Below are 17,990 nucleotides of genomic sequence, written 5' to 3'. Positions count from 1 at the left end.
TACTGAAAAGCTCTGGAAAAAACGACCAACTCAGTAACAACAAGCACCCTCATTCCGACTATCTTTAAACCATTTCCTGCTAAAAGGAACCAGGGCTCCAGGGATAGATGACTAATACCAGCTCTGAGGCAGAAAAATGTACAAAATGTGCTTGGAATAGTCTATCGTACCTGATAACATGGAAGCTATCAAAAACTACTAGGGTCTGTGTCAAAAGGACTTGTGAACTTATTTGAAGAACTATTTACTGGCCAAAGATAAAACGATCTGAGAATCAATATAGATAATGACTATAATGGACTGAAATAATATCAAAATGTTTAAATTCATGAATTTATAATAAAAATATTAATTAGTTAAAACTGGAGGATGTTAGTGAACCAAATGATTTCAGAAACAGGTAAATAAAAGAACTTATCTTTCCTCTTTGAACTGGAAACTACACAAAAGAGGAAGAGATTTATATACTGAAGTACGGAACTAAAAATTAAGGAAGCAATGATTATAATCAGACCACCACCATTTGTAATCATGAATGGATCTAGTAGCTACCGACATCATACACAAAGAGGAAATCAGACATTTGTGTCTCCCAACAGAATATCACTCTATATCTTTAATATAAAGATACAGTATTGGTCATTCTAGCTACTCAAGATGGGATGCTGAGGCAGGAGATCCCAAGCTGGAAGCCAGGACGGGCAACTTTGGGAACCCTGTTCCAAATAAAATTTAAAAAGGGCGGGGTGCTGGGAATGGTGGCACATAACTATAATTCCAGTGACTTGGGAGGCTGAGGCAGGAGGAACAAAAGATGGAGGTTAGTCTCAGTGACCTAGCAAGAACTTGTCTCAAATTAAAATAATAATAATTTTAAAAAAGAACTGAGGATATAGTACAGTGGGTAGAGCAGCCCTGGCAGCCCTGGGTTCCACCCCTAGTACCAAAAGTAAAAAAGGTTGGGGTGTAGTTCTATCATACAGCACTTGCTCAGCATGCTGAAGGACCTGGGTGAAATCCCCAAGCACTGCAAAAAAACAAAAACAGCTTTGATAAAAAAAAAATTATACATATATACATGTAATTGGAATCTAATCAAGTCCTTAGATCCAACTGCTAATTTACAGGAAAAACAAAGGAAGAGGAACATATTAAACTTTACCATGAGGCTGTGACTAGTAAAATCAAGAATGTGGGAAACTCTTTAGGACAACCTGTTTAGACCCTGCCTCAAAATTTAAAAAATTAAAAAGGGATGGGGATATAGTCCAGTGATAGAGTGCCCCTGGGGTTCAATTTCCAATACCAAAACAAACAAAACTAAATAATCAAATACATGAGACAAACTGGATAATTGAACAGTGACTGAATAATTGCTAAAATTATGAAACACTGTTAATTTTTTCCAAGAATGATAACGATGATTATATTTTAAAAGAGATACATACTGTAATATTTATGGGCAAACACTTTTTAAAGTTATGTAAGTTGGGTGTCATGGCATGAGCAGGTAATTCCAGTGGCTCAGGAGGCTGAGGACCTAAGTAGCTTAGTGAGACTCTGGTCTCAAAATAAAAAGGGCTAGGGATATGACTCCGCACCCTTGGGTTCACTCCCCAGTAACCCCCCCCCCAAAAAAAAAGTACTGGAAATATTTATAGGCAAAATTATGTATCTGAAACTTGTTTTAAAATAATATAGGGAGATTAATAAGAGTACAGGTGAAATACGAAAAATAAATAAATGGAACCACGGATGGTGGTGCACAGCTGTAATCCCAGTTACTCAAGAGGCTAAAGCAGGAGGATTGTAAATTTAAGGTCAGCCTGGGCAAGTTATCAAGATCCTGTCTCAAATGAAAGTTTAAATAGGGTTGGGGACATTAAAAAGAAAACAGAAGGAAAGAAAGGAGAGAAGAGGAAAATGGGGCCATGATGTTCAGAGAAATAACTCAAGAGTTTTTTGTTTTATAAAAACTTTTTATTATTTCACTGAATTTTTATTCTATTTCTCTTTCTAGAAACAGAAGAGAATATCTGTAATTGAAGTAGAATGTTTATGCTTTCTGTTGTAATTACTTTTTATGTTAGAAGAATTTACACCAAATTATCATAACCCACTTGAATGCATCTTAACTAAAGCAATTATGTCTCCAATGAAATGAGTATGCTTCCCTTATTATCAATATAATAACAAAAAATATTTTTCTTCAGGTAACTTAAAAGGTTACCAGAGGACTGGAGTTGTGGCTCAGTAGAAGAGCACTTGCCTGGCTTGTGTGTGGCCCTGGGTTTGATTCTCAGCACCACATATAAATAAATAAAATAAAAAAGAGCCATTGACAATTAAGAAATATTAAAAAAAAAAAAAAAAAAAAAAAGTTACCAGAAAAATAAGCTTGCTTACTTTGATGAACTAAGAGGTTTTCACTGGGGGAATACTCAAATACATTAGAAAAGGTAAATGTGAACCATGGTCTTCAGGTAATTTCTCAAAAGAACACTTGAAGTCCACACGGAATAAAAGCCCCTCACTTAGAAAACAGAAAGAGTAAAAAGTCAAAGCTAAAAGGATGGTCTATAGGCGGGGGGACATCCAATATCTTGCAATATGTCAGTAGTCCCTCCTCTTCCAAGGTGATGGCCATGATCAATGTGATCAGGTGTCAGGAAACCTATCTGCCATCTGTACTCATGTCTTTGCTTCCATCTCCTTGGAAAAGCAACATGATGCAGCAGAAAGAGCTCAGGTTTGGAGTTAAGCAAATGCTGTGAATCTGGTTTCTCTGTCTCTTTTAATTGGGCAAATTAACAAACCTGTCTAAACATAAGTGTAAAATGTGGATAAAACTCTTCTTTTTAGGATTAGAGATAATGCATATTAAGTAGCCATGGTAAGCATTCATTAAACCATTCTCTCTCTCTCTCTCTCTTTTTTTTCTTCACATAAGGGAGTTTATTAAGCTAACAGAGTGTCGCCCTGCAGGGTAAGAGAGAAATGAGAGGAAAAGAAAAAGGGTGCGCACAAGAGAGAGTGTGAAAAGCGAGGAGGAGAAAGAAAGAAAGTGAGCAGGAGAGAGGCAGCAAGAGAAAAGATCCATTCTCTCTTTTTTTAAATATTTTGTTTTTTAGTTGTCAATGGACCTTTATTTTATTATGTGCAGTGCTGAGAATTGAACCCAGTGCCTCAAGCATGCTAGGCAAGTGCTCTACCACTGAGCCACTACCCCAGCCCCCATTATTCTCTCTTGAAACTTGCTGAAAAAATAGAATAAAAGCCAGGGCCAGGCCTGTTATCCCAGGATTCAAGAGGCAGAGATGGGAAGATCTCAAGTTCAAGGCTAGCCTGGGCAACTTAGCAAGATCCTATCTCAAACTAAAGAAGAAAAAGGACTGGGGATGTAGCTCAGTGGTACAGGGCCCTGGATTCAATCCCTAGTGCCTACTGAATAAATAAATATGTTCTGCATATAAGCCATGGGGTTTTCTGGACCGGTTCCTGGAACAGCAAAAGGCCACTTGAGAAAAAATGAGGAAATTCGAATAGTATGGAGTTTGGTTAACAGTACTGTCCTAATCTTAATCTCTACTTTTTTCTTCTTTCTTTTTTTTTTTTTTTTGTACTGTGAATTGAACTCAGGGGCACTTCACCAATGAGTCACATTCCCAGAACCCAGCAAAGCCAGAGTTGCTGAGGCTGACTAAGTTTTTGATCCTCCTGCCTCAGCCTCCTGAGTTCCTGGGATTACAGATGTGTGTCATCAGCTCGGCTTTAAATCTCTATTTTGATGAATGTACCATGGTTATGGTAGACACTAACATTAGGGGAAGCTGAGTGAAAGTATATGGGAACTCTCCATATCATTTTCAGAAATTTTTCTGATACCACCTATTAAGATTACTCAATATAAAAATCATTCTAAAATAAAACCTTTATTTTCATAAAAAAAAGAAAGGTTAGTATTAAGTAAAATAAATACTTTATACATTTGTAATGTAAATTGTGTGTGTGGTGCTGCTGGGGATCGAACTTAGGGCCTCACATGTTAGGTGAGTACTCTACTGCTGTGCTGTGGGCCTCAGGCCTATAATATATTTTATTTCTAATAAAATAACATATTTCTACATAAAACAAGTGATTAAACCTTGATTTTTGAGTAGACATCTTTTCAATTTATTTTTGTGAGAATCGGAAGTAATCATAAAACACTTCTGCCAAGATTGGAGGTCTCCTGGAAAAGCATTTGGGTACACAAGCTGCAAGCTGAAGGATCTGCTTGGATAACAGAATGACAATTTTACTTCAGAGAACAGAAGATAACTAAGGCCATTCATACTTGGCTATCTGGCAGACATTTTTTCATTACTCAAAAATTAATGAAATAAGTCTATCACTTCAAGGAGAACTGAGAGTATGATACATTTTGAGGTTCAGAATTTTGGAAAATTTGTATAGATGACTGTGAGTTGGACAATTTCCCAGGACTTAAAGACTTATGATGAGATTGGCTGTGCTATTAATGACTGTGACTTGCGGATATCCTCTAACAAAATTAGGGAACAGAAGATCTGTATAATCCAGCAAACAAGTATGTTCCAAATGACTAATGCATGATGTTACAATTCGTGGATAATGGTAAAAAGATCATTCAAGGTGAAAGGCGGACCAAAGGATTTAATGTATTAATACAAAAAATTCACTGATGTGGTTTAGATTTCACATCACAACTAAACTTTAAGAAACTACCACTGTTCACATTTTGGTGGAGTATCACAGAAGGCTATCCAAAGTTATCAAAACAGTTATTAAAATACTCCTTCCTTGTTGGCACAACGGTGCCTGTAATCCCAGCGGATTGGGGCAGCTGAGGCAGGAGGATTGCAAGCTCAAGGTCAGCCTTGGCAACTTAGCAAGACTTTATCTCAAAATAAAAAAGAAAAAGGACTGGAGACATAGCTCAGTCTCCAGTTTTGGGTTCCACAAAAGTACTGCAAAAGAAAAGGGGTGGGGGAAACAAAGTCCTTCCTTATTCAATAACATATCTGTTCAAGACTGGATTTTCTTCATATGATTCAACCAAAACCATCGAAACAGACTGAATGGTGATGCAGATCTAAGAGTACAGCTATCTTCTATTAAGTCAGATATTAAAAGATTCTGAAAACCATGCTACTTTTCTAATAAAAAATGCAGCTCTATTATGTTAACATGTAATAGGTTTATTATTGTTATTAAAAATGACCTTTTATTTATCTTAAATTACTTATACTATACTTTTCCTTAATTACTTATACTATAAATAACAATAGTCACAACCCACTTGATAATTTTGAAAAATGCAAACATGCCCTGAGAATGAAAAGGTCCAAAACTGCTGACACAGAGTAATGTGTACATAAGCTTCTTTTCCCCAGTAGGAAGAAAGTCACATTCTTATTAACGGAACAATTCACACCAATGTTCCAAAATAGCAAAGCTCTGTGGAGGCAAATATGCTGTGAAGTAGATTAACTGTTGGATTTTAGTCAGTCTATGCACTGAATTTTTTCTAAAAGACTCTTAGAGATGGGAAGATAACTGGGAGTTCGGGGGGGACACATCACCAAAATCTCATGTCTTGAATTTATCAAATCATCCAACCAGTCTTTCCTGAAACTCTAGTGTAGTTATAACCTGCAAGCAGGCACTACCTCTACCTGGTACTAACCAACAGTGTTGACTTCCCATTGGATTCTCTTATCTTTTTTTCCAGGGGTAACAGCTTTAAGCAAATCTCAAGACACATTCAGGACCACTGAAAGTAAGTTTGAATTCCAGAACAAAAAGGTAATAACCTCTGGCCCCACAGGTATATATATATGGTTGTCTATTTGACGAAAGTTGATTTCCCTGGGTGCCAGTGTTTCTTCAGTAGCAACTATAGTTTTCAATGTTTTGTTTACTGTGTAATATCAACACTCACATTTGCATTGCTAACAGCTACTCCCCAGAGAAAGCAAAAATGATCCGCTAAGAGACAAGTTTTCTAACTCACTGAATCATCTACACTACCTTTTACAACTCTGATCTCCCAGGGTTGGGCATGGGGATGCATGCCTATAGTCCCTGCTACTTGGGAGGCTAAGGCAGGAGAATCCCCAAGTACAGGAGATGGAGACCAGCCTGGGCAACACAGAGACCCCATCTCAACAAACAAACCCCCCAAAATCTCTACTTTGCCAATAAAGCGTAGAATATCTGTTTTGTGACTTACCTGCACATACTTCACATCAAATAAAAGATGGCTTCTGGAAGGATGTCATTTCAGAAAGTAAACACAAGGGTCCTAATATTGCAATACAGCTTAATTTCAGTCTTGTAGACTCTGAGGTAAAAGGTGGGGGAAGAACTAAAGTGTCTCAGAAGAGAATATAACACCTAATTAAGTTTCAAGCTCTGAACGGGTATCAGATGGCTGGGTAGTGAGTAAGTTCCTTGGAGTCAAAGTAATGGAAGTGATTCTAGTCCTGGGATCAGATGAATAAGGGAAGCCCTAGGGAGAAGAGAGCTGAAAATTTTTTGTGGTACTGGCAGATAAAGAAAGCATAAACTAGTTTTCTTTCAAGATTAGTTTACACATCTAGAATTATATATACTCACCTATTATCACTAGCATGGATAAATTATGTTGTATATAACTGGGTCCACGTAACCCTTACCAGTTACCAGGTGGCACCAAGGCCTTGAGGTTACTACTAAATAATCCTGTCCATTCAGATTTAAATAAAACTGGTACAATTTGCCATCTGATGGGAAAATATGCACCCCATTCACTCTTGTAGACGTATGGTCTTTCTTACATTAGTTGCTTCCAGCTTTTTTTGTTATTTTGTTCTGATGAACTCCTAATCTCAGCTCTGTGACTCATTTTTAGCACATACATGTATATACACATACGGTTCTATATATTAGGAGCCCAAAATATAAAACTTTAGGTTATACCACTTTACACCCGTGAGACAGTGAAGTCTGCTGACAGCAAGAACTGGTGCAAAAGGAACTCACCTGCTGTTAGACTGGTTCAACCACTTCAAAAATGATAGTATGTCTTCAGGTTAACATTTAAACATATTCTAGACTCAGCAAATTCATTCTTAGAGTAGTTCTTTAAAATGGCTGAATGTAATCCAATGGCCTTGAATCAATTTAGCGGGTCATAGCCTGTATGTGTGTATGTATGCATGCATGTATGTATGTACTATAGTGCTGGGAACTCAACTCAGGGCCCCAAGCATGGCAGGCCAGTGCTCAACCACTGAGCTATACCTCTGGCTTTACAGTCAGTATGTAATGAAACAGAATAGAATACAATGTGACAGGTTGCCTTATTATACATTATGCACTGTATATTACCTTATTCTATCTAAGTTCAGTAAATTTTGTTTTAGTTGTGTATGTAGTTAGTATGTGTGTGCATAATGCAGTCATAATGAAACTATATTTCTTACTAGCAGTCACAAAAATTTGACCTGGAGAACCTCTTTACAAATATATGCAAGGAAACACTCAACCATGTCCACAGTAGTATTTTTCCAATGTTGGAACTCTAGAAATAACACAGGAGCACACAAAAATTGTGATATATTCATTCAGAAAGATATAATAAAGTAGTAAATACTAATGAAATAAAACTGCATCAACATGGATCTAAAAATAACCCAACATGAAAAAAAAAAAAAAAACACAGAAAAACATACATTGTAAGATATCAATTATTTCAAGTTTAAAAACAAGCAAACCTACATAATGACTATTTAGGGGTACTCCCGTTAAGTGTTTTAAAAAAAAAAACTCACTATAAAGAAAAGGATGAGAATGATAAAAGCAAAATTAAGATGCTGCTGGGCATGGTGGCCCATGCCTGTAATCCCAGCAGCTTGGGAGGTTGAGACAGGAGGATAGCAAGTTCAAAGTCAGTCTCAGCAACTTAGTGAGGCCCTATAGCAACTTAGCAAGACCCCATATCAAAATAAAATATAAAAAGGGCTGCGGATGTGGCTCAGTGGTTAAGCACCCCTGGGTTTAATCCGTGGTACAAAAAAAAAAAAACCAAAAAGGAACCAGTACTTCTTGGATGGGAGATGACTTTATATCTAGCGGCAAGAAACAATCAAGAGTGGGCTAAGGATGTAGTTCAGTGGTAGACTGTTCAGCACATGCGAGGCCTTGGGTTCGATCACCAGCAACAAAATAAAAATTAAATAAAAATAAATGAGACCATTCTGATATTTTCAATAGCCAGAAAGCAAGAATACTTTTTAATTCTCCCAGTATGCTGGGGATTGAAACTAGGGGTCCTTTACCACTGCATTATATCCCCAGTCCTTTTCAAGTTTTGAGACAGGGTCTCATTAAGTTGCTGAGGCTGGCCTTGAAATTATACTTCTCCTGCCTCAGCCTCCTGAGTAGCTGTGACTACAGGTGTGCACTAATACTTTTATGACTGTCTTAATCAGTGCTGAAAGGACAAAGAGGTCAGCTCAAAGACAATGCCATTAGCCAGATGGTGACAAGCTGAGTATCAAAAAAATAACTATGGTTAACTGAAAGGAACTGTGTGATATCCAGAGGGTTAAAATGGGTTGTCTACATTGGAAAGGAATAGCAGTCCTCTTCCTCCATCTCTAAAACCTCCAAAGGGAACATGAAATAAGGACAAACAGAACAGAGCTTTTTTTCTAAAACTGCTCAAAATAAGAAAACTGAAAATCTACCACCAGATTACCCCCAAAACCAGACAACAGTGTTTTATAGTAACTGTTACTTATATTTTAACTGTACAATATTTAGTTGGATGCAGTGGCACACGCCTGTAATCCCAGTGGCTTGGGAGGCTGAGATAGGAGGATTATGAGTTCAAAGCCAGCCTCAGCAATGTCAAGGCACTAAGCAACTCAGTGAGACCCTGTCTCTAAATAAAACACAAAACAGGGCTGGGGATGTGGCTCAGTGGTTTTAGTGCCCCGAGTTCAATCCCTGGTACCCCCTCTCCCAAAAAAGATATTTAAAGTGTTTAAAAGAACAAGTTATATTAAATATCAGTTCACATTTAATATTTAAGCACATTAATTTCCAGTAGACAAGTTAACCAGCCATTAAACAAACCACAAAAATGTTACAGGGAAAAAAAGAAGATGCACACAAGACATCTTTTAAGAGCAATAGGAAAAAATAGTGATTGTCTACACATTCTCTAGAAGTGTTATCTAATTCCTTGCATGGTAAGATGCGTTTTGGCTATCCTTTAGGACATACCCACCCATTCCTAAGTGTTCTTCCTATAAATCCATTCATTAACCAACAAATATTTATTGCATGCATATTTTTAACATAAACTGTCCTAGCTGTGGTAACCGGATTCCCTGTTTATAAGATGAGGCTTACAGCTTCATCATATAAACATGGCTCTGCACACATTAGCAATATCTGACCCTTGCCCAGTAATGCAGATTTTCAGAGGTGAAATAATGGGTTCAAGCCACAGATTCAGGTCACTATTAATGTGTTCTAGATACTAAAATCAGAATTAGATTGCTATCAATGTCACAGATTTTGCTTTGGACAAGAGATCCAGAAAAAACTATACTCTAATTTTAAAACAGAATGTTCAGTCAGATTAAAAAAAAATTTTTTTTTTCTTAAAGAAGGGATAACCTTTTGAAAAGTTAAGAGAATTTTTTTAAAAAATCTGTTTTTTACAATACACAATAGAACTGCCAAGGCACCTGTACTCTCCATAAATACACTGCAGAAAATAACCGAACACACGAACATGTTCTCTACTTGTCTGGTTTCTTTTGGAATTTTTTAAGGTCTGTTTCCTCTTTGGTTCCCCTGGTTTCCTTGTATTTGTTCTCAGAACTTTTGTTTTTTCTTTGCTCTCTTCCTTGTCCTATTTCGCAGTGTGCTGGAAGCATGGCCTAAGAAAAACAAGCAAATGAGCCAATCTTGACCATAATTCCCAGATCTGTAGGAAATATTTGTAGGAGATGCAGAAAACCCAAAATTTCAATGAAGTTAGTGGCTTCCCAGGTGCTTTCACTACCATCAAAAACAGCTAGTTCCTCCACTGTAGGATGAATCAAATTAGGTGAGGTTAGAATGGGACAGTTCTGGGTCAGTACTGTCACCTCAAGTTTGTACTTGTCTGTCCTACAGGCAAAAGAACCAGACAAAAGAACACTTTATACTAAAAAAAGAACCCTTTATACTAAAAAGTTAATCTCCAAATAGACCAACGTTGGCCTACAGACTCTGGTGCAATATTCTATTCTGGGTACAGAGGAAGGACCAGACTGCAGGGCTAGGAGTACTGAACCTACACTACGGTGAAAAACTAGGAGAATGGAATTTAAAATGCAGCATATTCCTCTTTTGAAGAGTCAAATTCCTGTCTTTCAGGAAAAGTAACCTGGATTTTCCTAGATATACCCAACTGTTTTCTTCCTAAATATATAACTGTATTTGACTTACTTTTGTTTTTTGGTAACATTTAGACTTTATTCAAACTAAAATTTTCTACTCTACAAAAGATACTGTTGAGAGAAATGCAAGCCACAGATCAGGAAAAAATATTTATACAAGTAAGTCATAAAACTCAACACTTCACCAAAAAAGATACATGAATGATAAAAAAGCACATAAAGATATTCACCATTATATTCATTAGAGAACTGCAAATCAAACAATGAGATACTACTATAAAGCTATTATAATAGCTAAAATCCAAAACACTGACAACACCAAATGTTAGCAGGAATGTGGAACAAGAGGAGTTCTCATTTTCCATAACAAGGCCAAATGGTACATGATACTTTGGAAGTCATTATGGCAGTTTCTTTTTTATTTTATTATTTTTTAAATTGGTTCTTTTTAGTTATACCTGACAGTAGAATCCATTTTGATATAATCATACAAGCATGAAATATATCTTATTCTAATCAGGATCCCATTCTTGTGGATGTATATTTGACTTACTTCTAAAGTTACTATAAAACCCTTCTGATAAATAAGTTTCCAAATAAAAAAGATGCTGTCAGAAAAGGTAGGCTGATTTGGGGTTTGGAAAATACACTCACGATAGCTTAAGAAAACATGCAGAACAATAATAAAGTCAATCTTAAAGACACTCTCTCTTCATTCCTTTACTTACAAGCAAACTTGTGTAAAGAAAAGTATTACTTTACTATGCAATTGTCCTACTTACCAGACAAAACCTCTGCCTGTTTTGTATAAAACAAGTGCTAATTCTTTTTTTAAACAAAAATTCTATAGGGAAATGGTGAGGCAAAGGCAGGAAGCTTCTGAATGAATTTAATGGCTGCAGCAAGAGCTCCAGCTGAGATTAAAACAAACAAACAAACAAACAAACAATGGCAGGGGCAGATCTTGGTGCAATGGATGGCTTTGAGTTTGCAAGCAAATTATCTCCTCTGAAATGAAGCCACTGGCCTTCTGTGATCCATTGGTGTGTGAACTGGAAATACTGAAAGAATCACATTTGGCCAACTTCATTCAGGCACAAGGAAGTGTTTGGTACAATGCTCTTTATTCTGGCACTGGAGTCAGGTTTAACAAAACCAGTGAGGTCTTCTGGGGGAAAAATGCTTATTTTGTTTATCCAGAGAAAAATACAACGAACCAAAGAATGAACAGGAAATTTTTTAAATAGCAAAAAGACCTCATGTATGAAAGTCAGTATAAGAGAACCACTTTGTGGTTCCTTCTTGTGACACCTGACCTCCTAAACTGTTTATTACCATTGACTGCTCATCGAGTACACAACCTATAAGGAACTCGAACAAATGCCAGAACCATTTACCCATGAAAAAAGGTGTTTGGGCAAGCAATCTTTTCTGGCAACTGTCCAGAACTACTGCGCTGGGCATTAACAAATGGGAAATTGGTACAAGTTCCCACAGATCCTTACTCATTCAACCACTATAACCAACCATTACGAACTAAGTCCTGAATTAAGAATAGTGAACAAATAGATTTGACTTATGCCCCTACAGAGTTAACAGTCTAGGAGGGAAGAAAGGAAGTGAAAGAAATACAAACACACACACACACACACAAAACCACGCAATTACAAACTAAGAAAAAAAAACTTTTGTGTGCTATAAAAGCAAACGGGGGGCTCAGTGGCAGAACGCTTGCCTAGCATCCAAGAGGTATTGGGTTCGATCCTCGGCACCTCATAAAAACAAATAAATGAAATAAAGGTATTGTGTCTATTTACAACTAAAAAAAAAAAAGAAAGCAAACAGGGTAGTGAGAGTTAATGATAGTGGAAACCTAATTTAAATGGGAGAAGTTACTCCAATGTTCTTTTCCCCACCAAAAATATATAAATTTAAATATACGTGTGTATACACACACACACACACACACACACACATATACACACACACATTTATTTATTTTGCAGTGCTGGGGATTGAACCCAGTGCTCTAAAAGGTATTTGAAAATAAGACACCAGTCCACTCCTTTCTTTCAGTTACCAAATTCTCCTTCCCCTGAAACAAGTATTATGCTTAATTGTTTGAGAACTCTTCAAAAAATATACTAAACCTGCAGTACTCTAAGTGTGGTTCAGGGATCCCTGAGAGACCTGAGATTTTTTTCAGGGAGTTGAAAAGGTTAAAACAATTTTCATGACAACACTAAGACAATATTTACCCTTCTCTTTCACATTCTCTCACAAGTATACAGGAGTGTTTTCCAGAGTCCTGTGATTGATGACAGTATCGCTGACAGCAAGGGGACCAGGTGAAGTGGCTATGAGTGTTGGCTATCTTCTAAAACATCATACAGCTGTTGGTTCTGCACAGTCTATTAAGATAGATATCAATGAGATTTCTAAAAATCTAAGATAATGCCACTCTTCTCACCAAATTTCTTTTTCATTTTAGAAAATATACTAATTTTTTCACAAAATTATGCTATTTATGTTAACATGTAGTGAGTTTACTACTGTTACTTGAAAATATGTTAATGTTTTAAGTTTCTCAGTTTTAATTTCTAATACAGTAATATCAACAGGTATCAAAAGCTCTCTGGAGTTCTTAATAGTTCTCAAGGATGCAAAAGAGTCCCAAGACAAAGTAGTTTGAGAACCATGAATCTAAGCATTTATAAATATATGTTAATTGTTCATTTTTTTAACCCTACTAAATACTGGTCACCTATTATATTGCTTTGGTGGATATTGGTGAGTATGGTTATTTACTTACTTCATGTCTCCAGGCCTTTTTTTTTTGTGTGGTGCTGGGGATTGAACCCAGGGCCTTATGAATGCGACACAGGCACTCTATCAACTGAGCTATATCCCTAGCCCCAGGTCTTTTGTTTTATTTTATTTTAATTTGAGACAGGGTCTCACTAAGTTGCCCAGGCTGTCCTTGAACTTTTCAATCCTTTTGACTCAGTCTCCTGAATAGGTCATGAGAGTTTTAAATAGATGGGTGCTGAGAAGGAAACCAAGTTACTTACTTGTGGCTATGATCTGTTGTGGATTACCTGGCCATGGTGACTGGCTAGTTATTTTTCCATATCACCTTAAATATTTAGTGTATTAATACATGGAATTACTCTAAGCCTTTAAAAAGAGTCTACAAATCAGAAAGTAATGATAACTTAGATGCAGTATCTGAAGATGGATAGCAAGGTTAAATACATATCCATGATGGTAGAATAAGAGAAAAGTATTATTAAATGAACAACATGGTAATTTTGACGAATCCTCTCGAGACAGATTACAATTATAAACTCTGGCTAACACACAGAAAACTCAGGCTTATTTGAAAGCACCAGAGAGCAACCAAAGGTAGGCAGAAAGACGAGTGGGGTCAGCTCTAGGGAGATGGGAACTGACTTTGTGAGATCTGAATGAATTCCTGTGGTACACAGGGGCTGGACTCAAGCTGAAAGCTGCTTCTTCATGACTTAAGGAGACAGTACTGAATCTGGCTGTCAGAATAGCTGGAAAGTAAGGTGGGAAATCCTAACTTGATCAGAAGGTATAAAACCTATAGCCCATCAAAGGAGAGATATACATGGCTAGAAAAGGCATGGAAGGGCTGGGGTTGTAGCTCGGTGGTAGAGCGCTTGCCTAGCATATGTGAGGCACTGGGTTCAACTCTCAGCACCACATATAAATAAATGAATAAAATAAAGGTCCGTCAATAGCTTAAAATAAATTTAAAAAAAAAAGGCATGGAAAGATGCTCAACATCAGTAGTCATTAGAGAAACGTAAGTTAAATATAAAGAGGTACCCCTACAAACCTGCTAGACCAAAAGGACTGACCCTACAAGATGCTGGTGAGAAAGTAGACAAATGGGAACCCTCATGCACTGCTGGTCTATATGTAAAATGGTGAGGTCACTCTGAAAAACAACTGGCAAATTTTAAAAAACACAAATTTACCATATGCCCAGTAATTCCATTCCTTGTTATCAAACCTGAAGAAGTAAAAACATATCCATAAAAAAATCTGTACACAGATGTTCACAGCAGCATCATTCACAACAGCCAAAAGTAGAAATAACACCAATGACTATCTATCAACGAATAAATAAAATATGGTATATCAATATAATGGAATTTTTTTAAAGGATTTTTATACTATATTTTTAAAAAATCACAAAATAAAAAAAGAAATCAATCAACATATATCTTAGAAGTCTTTTCAATAGTTTCAGTATTCAACGGCCATAGAGGCCATTGCCTTTTTCAGTCTTTGCTCAGTCTGCAGCGCATTTAAGGACCATTAGAGATGATGTTAATTCTTGAAATCAAACTTGTTCCACCAAATCCAAGACCCTGAATTTGTTCAAACTGTAGAAACATTCTTTTACACCCTTCCACCAAAACACCTCCAATTCAGATCAACAACAGTTTTAACTGCTAATTAAATTCTCTCAAATTCTAAAAATATTCATATTGCTTTATCATCGGGGCACCAGGAATTTCAAGTATTACACATTTTCCAACTTTGCCATATTTTTCACATTCTTCCTTGGTTTCAGATTTCAAGTCTTCATCTACCTCTCCTGCACCAACCATGTTCCTTAGTAGAAGCACTTTAGTAGGACACTTAAGTATTTCAGTTAATGGATTTGAATGTGACTTCTCAGATGCATCCTGAAACTCACTCTTCTCCATGGTATCACCTATAATGATCCTGCCGCCTCACTTGCTGGTCTTCTCCACTGACAATATAGTGCTCAGTCCCTGCTCCTGCTTCCCAGACCCTGGCCTTCCTGGAAGCCACACTTCTGCATGTTCTCATGTGCTACTGTGCCACCCATGTTAGCAAGGAAAGAGTTGCTAGGCCTGGTTGGAGATTTCAGTCTATCCTGTTCCTCATACACTGGGGGAGGGATAGCAGCTTTGGAAGACTGTGATCGAGGTCTTGAGTCCTCTTCATAAGGAAAATCTCAGGGTAGCTCTTTGTCTTTCTCTATAAGAGAAGTGGGTGGGGCAACGGCACCTCCTTCCATACTTCTTTTCCTTCTCTCTCACTCATAATCTTCATTCTCATCAGAATCTGGATATGGTCGCCTTGAAAACCCATGAGCTTCATGTCTATCTTTAGGTCTCTTTTCCCTTTCTTCTATTTCCTTCTGTCTTTCCAGCTCCTGCTGCCTCCGTCATTCCTCTCTTTGGTGCTTCACTAATTTCTCATAATCATTAGGAAACATAGGATCATATTCATCAGCTAAGGGAATTAGAACTTCTCCTGCAGAAAACCCACTAGGAACAGGGTCCTTCAGGCCAGCTGCTACATGTGATGGTGTGTCCACAATTTGCCAGTTCTCTCAGGAGCCACCTGGCTTTAGATAAATGACTGGAGCAAAGACTGTACTTTGTTTTGTCCTTTGGCTCTTTGCTTGAGTGAGAGCTGCTTTCTTTACCTGAAGTTGAGACTGTAGAAGTTTGAAATTTTTGGACCAGCCTTCTGTTTTTGAGTCACTGGTCTCCATTCCAAGGTCATCATACAGGGACATCTTTTTAGTCTAATGCCAGCCTGCCTGGCCGACTCTGCCCATGGCCATGGCAGCAGCAGTACGAAGCCTGGCCGCATCCCATGGAAACCCATGGACCACGGGAGCCCACCATGGCTCCCAACCTCCAGGGAGGTCTGCAGCCTAAAGGAATGTTATAAAAAGGAATGGAGTATTGATATGTACTATACTATGGATGAACTCAAAAACATTAAAGTAAAAGAAGCTAACATTCAAAGACAATATAGTATGATTCCACTTAAATGAAATTTCCAGAAAAGGCAAATCTATAGAGACAGAAAGCAGATCAGTGTGGTCTGGTGCTAAAAATAAGAGTAGAAACTGACTGTAAGTAGGTAAGAAAGAACTTTACAGGGAACGGAAATATTCTAAAACTGATTTATGTGTGAAGGATACACATTTTTAAAATTTACTAAAAGTCATTAAGCTATTACAGGTTTATGTTAGATGAATTTTAGGGGTGTAATAAATTATCCCTTAAAAATGCTGTTTAAAAAAAAAAATGTTAAGAGAAAGATGCAGCATGAGGATGGTAAACTGAGACTTAAAAGGTTTATTGGTCATATGTAACTCGTGGGCCTTATTTACATCTTTCTAAAGTGAACTTGTTGGGGAAAACCACATCAATTTATGATACATTAAGGAAATACGAATACTGAATTAATATTTGACATCAAGGGATTATTGTTTCGCTCTGTTTTCCTTGTACTAGAGATTGAACCCAGGGGTGATCGACCACTGAGTCATATCCTCGAGTCCTTTTTATTTTTAGATAGGGTCTTGCTAAAGTTGCCCAGGCTGGCCTTGAATTTGGGATCCTCTTGCCTCAACCTCCCAAGCAACTGGGCTTACAAGCCTGCACCACTGTATCCAGTGCCTCAGTATAGTTTTTAAAGGTAAAATTAGACTGATTTCATTAGGCATAGGAGAATATTTTTTAAAAATTTGTGGAATAATAACAGTAGCACAAGGCACATACTGCTTTGTAGAATTCTAATTAGACATGAACTTCTGCTCTAGATTCAGCTAGGGTCAAGGCTTTGCAGCAGGTAACCTACTTATTCTCCAATGATCTAAACACAGACTATTGCTAGAGACACATGTCCCCAGACTTGTTTCTTCTGATGAAACAGAAAAAGCAATACTACAAACGTGCCTACCAGATCTACAAAGTCCATTAAAAAAGAATGGTATCAAGGCCAGTCTATTCTCTATCACTCAGAGCCTTGAGACAAGGCTAAGGAAGCAGATCAAGTTTCTAGAGTGGCCAAGTTTCTAAAGTGGCCTGTTTTCATTGGACCCACTTATAAAAAACAGAAAAAAATTTATACAAATTCACATAAAGTCCAAATCTACATATCTCCTGAAAAAATCATAAAATCTGGTAATCTTTCCATGTGGCAAAAACTGGCTATTAGGTATTAGAATTGGTGTGGTGGTGCATGCCTGTAACATCAGATGCTTTCGAGGCTAAGGCAGGAACATCCCAAGTTCTAGGCCATATTTAGCAACTTAGCGAGACACAGTATCAAAATTAAAAAAATAATTTGAAAAAAGGACCAGGGATATAGCTCAGTGGTAAAGTACCTTTGGGTTCAGGCCTGTTAAAAAAAAGGCACTGGAATTGGGGGACCCCTGTTCAAAACTGATATGAAGACAAACAATATTCCCTATATTTGTTAAGCAGGTAATATTAATTTAATTGCAATGAATGTGTATATGTTGTGTGTGTGTGTGTGTGTGTGTGTGTGTGTGTGTGTGAAAGAGAGAGAGAGAGAAAGGTTCCTTTAAAATTATTTCTATTTTTTGTTGCTTTATTATGTGCACCTTTAATATAAAGATTATAGTAAATACTTTATTTATACATCTTAAGAGTTTTAATTGTCACTTGGCTTGTAACAGTACATGAATTTTACTAA

The 17,990-nt window shown here is 37.1% G+C and overlaps 1 protein-coding gene and 1 pseudogene across 1 annotated transcript in view; both read right to left on the bottom strand.

Moving 5' to 3' along the window:
• Positions 1-17,990, bottom strand: part of Cfdp1 (craniofacial development protein 1) — a 110,139-nt gene that overhangs the window by 40,764 nt on the left and 51,385 nt on the right. The window lies entirely within an intron of this gene.
• LOC124966842 (splicing factor 45-like) lies at positions 14,839-16,053 on the bottom strand (annotated as a pseudogene).

This window comes from Sciurus carolinensis, chromosome 16 (genome assembly GCF_902686445.1).
Source record: "Sciurus carolinensis chromosome 16, mSciCar1.2, whole genome shotgun sequence".
In the NCBI taxonomy this organism is placed as follows: Eukaryota; Metazoa; Chordata; class Mammalia; order Rodentia; family Sciuridae; genus Sciurus; species Sciurus carolinensis.
Note: the sequence above shows the minus strand (reverse complement) of the source record. Positions and strands in the feature narration are given on the sequence as shown.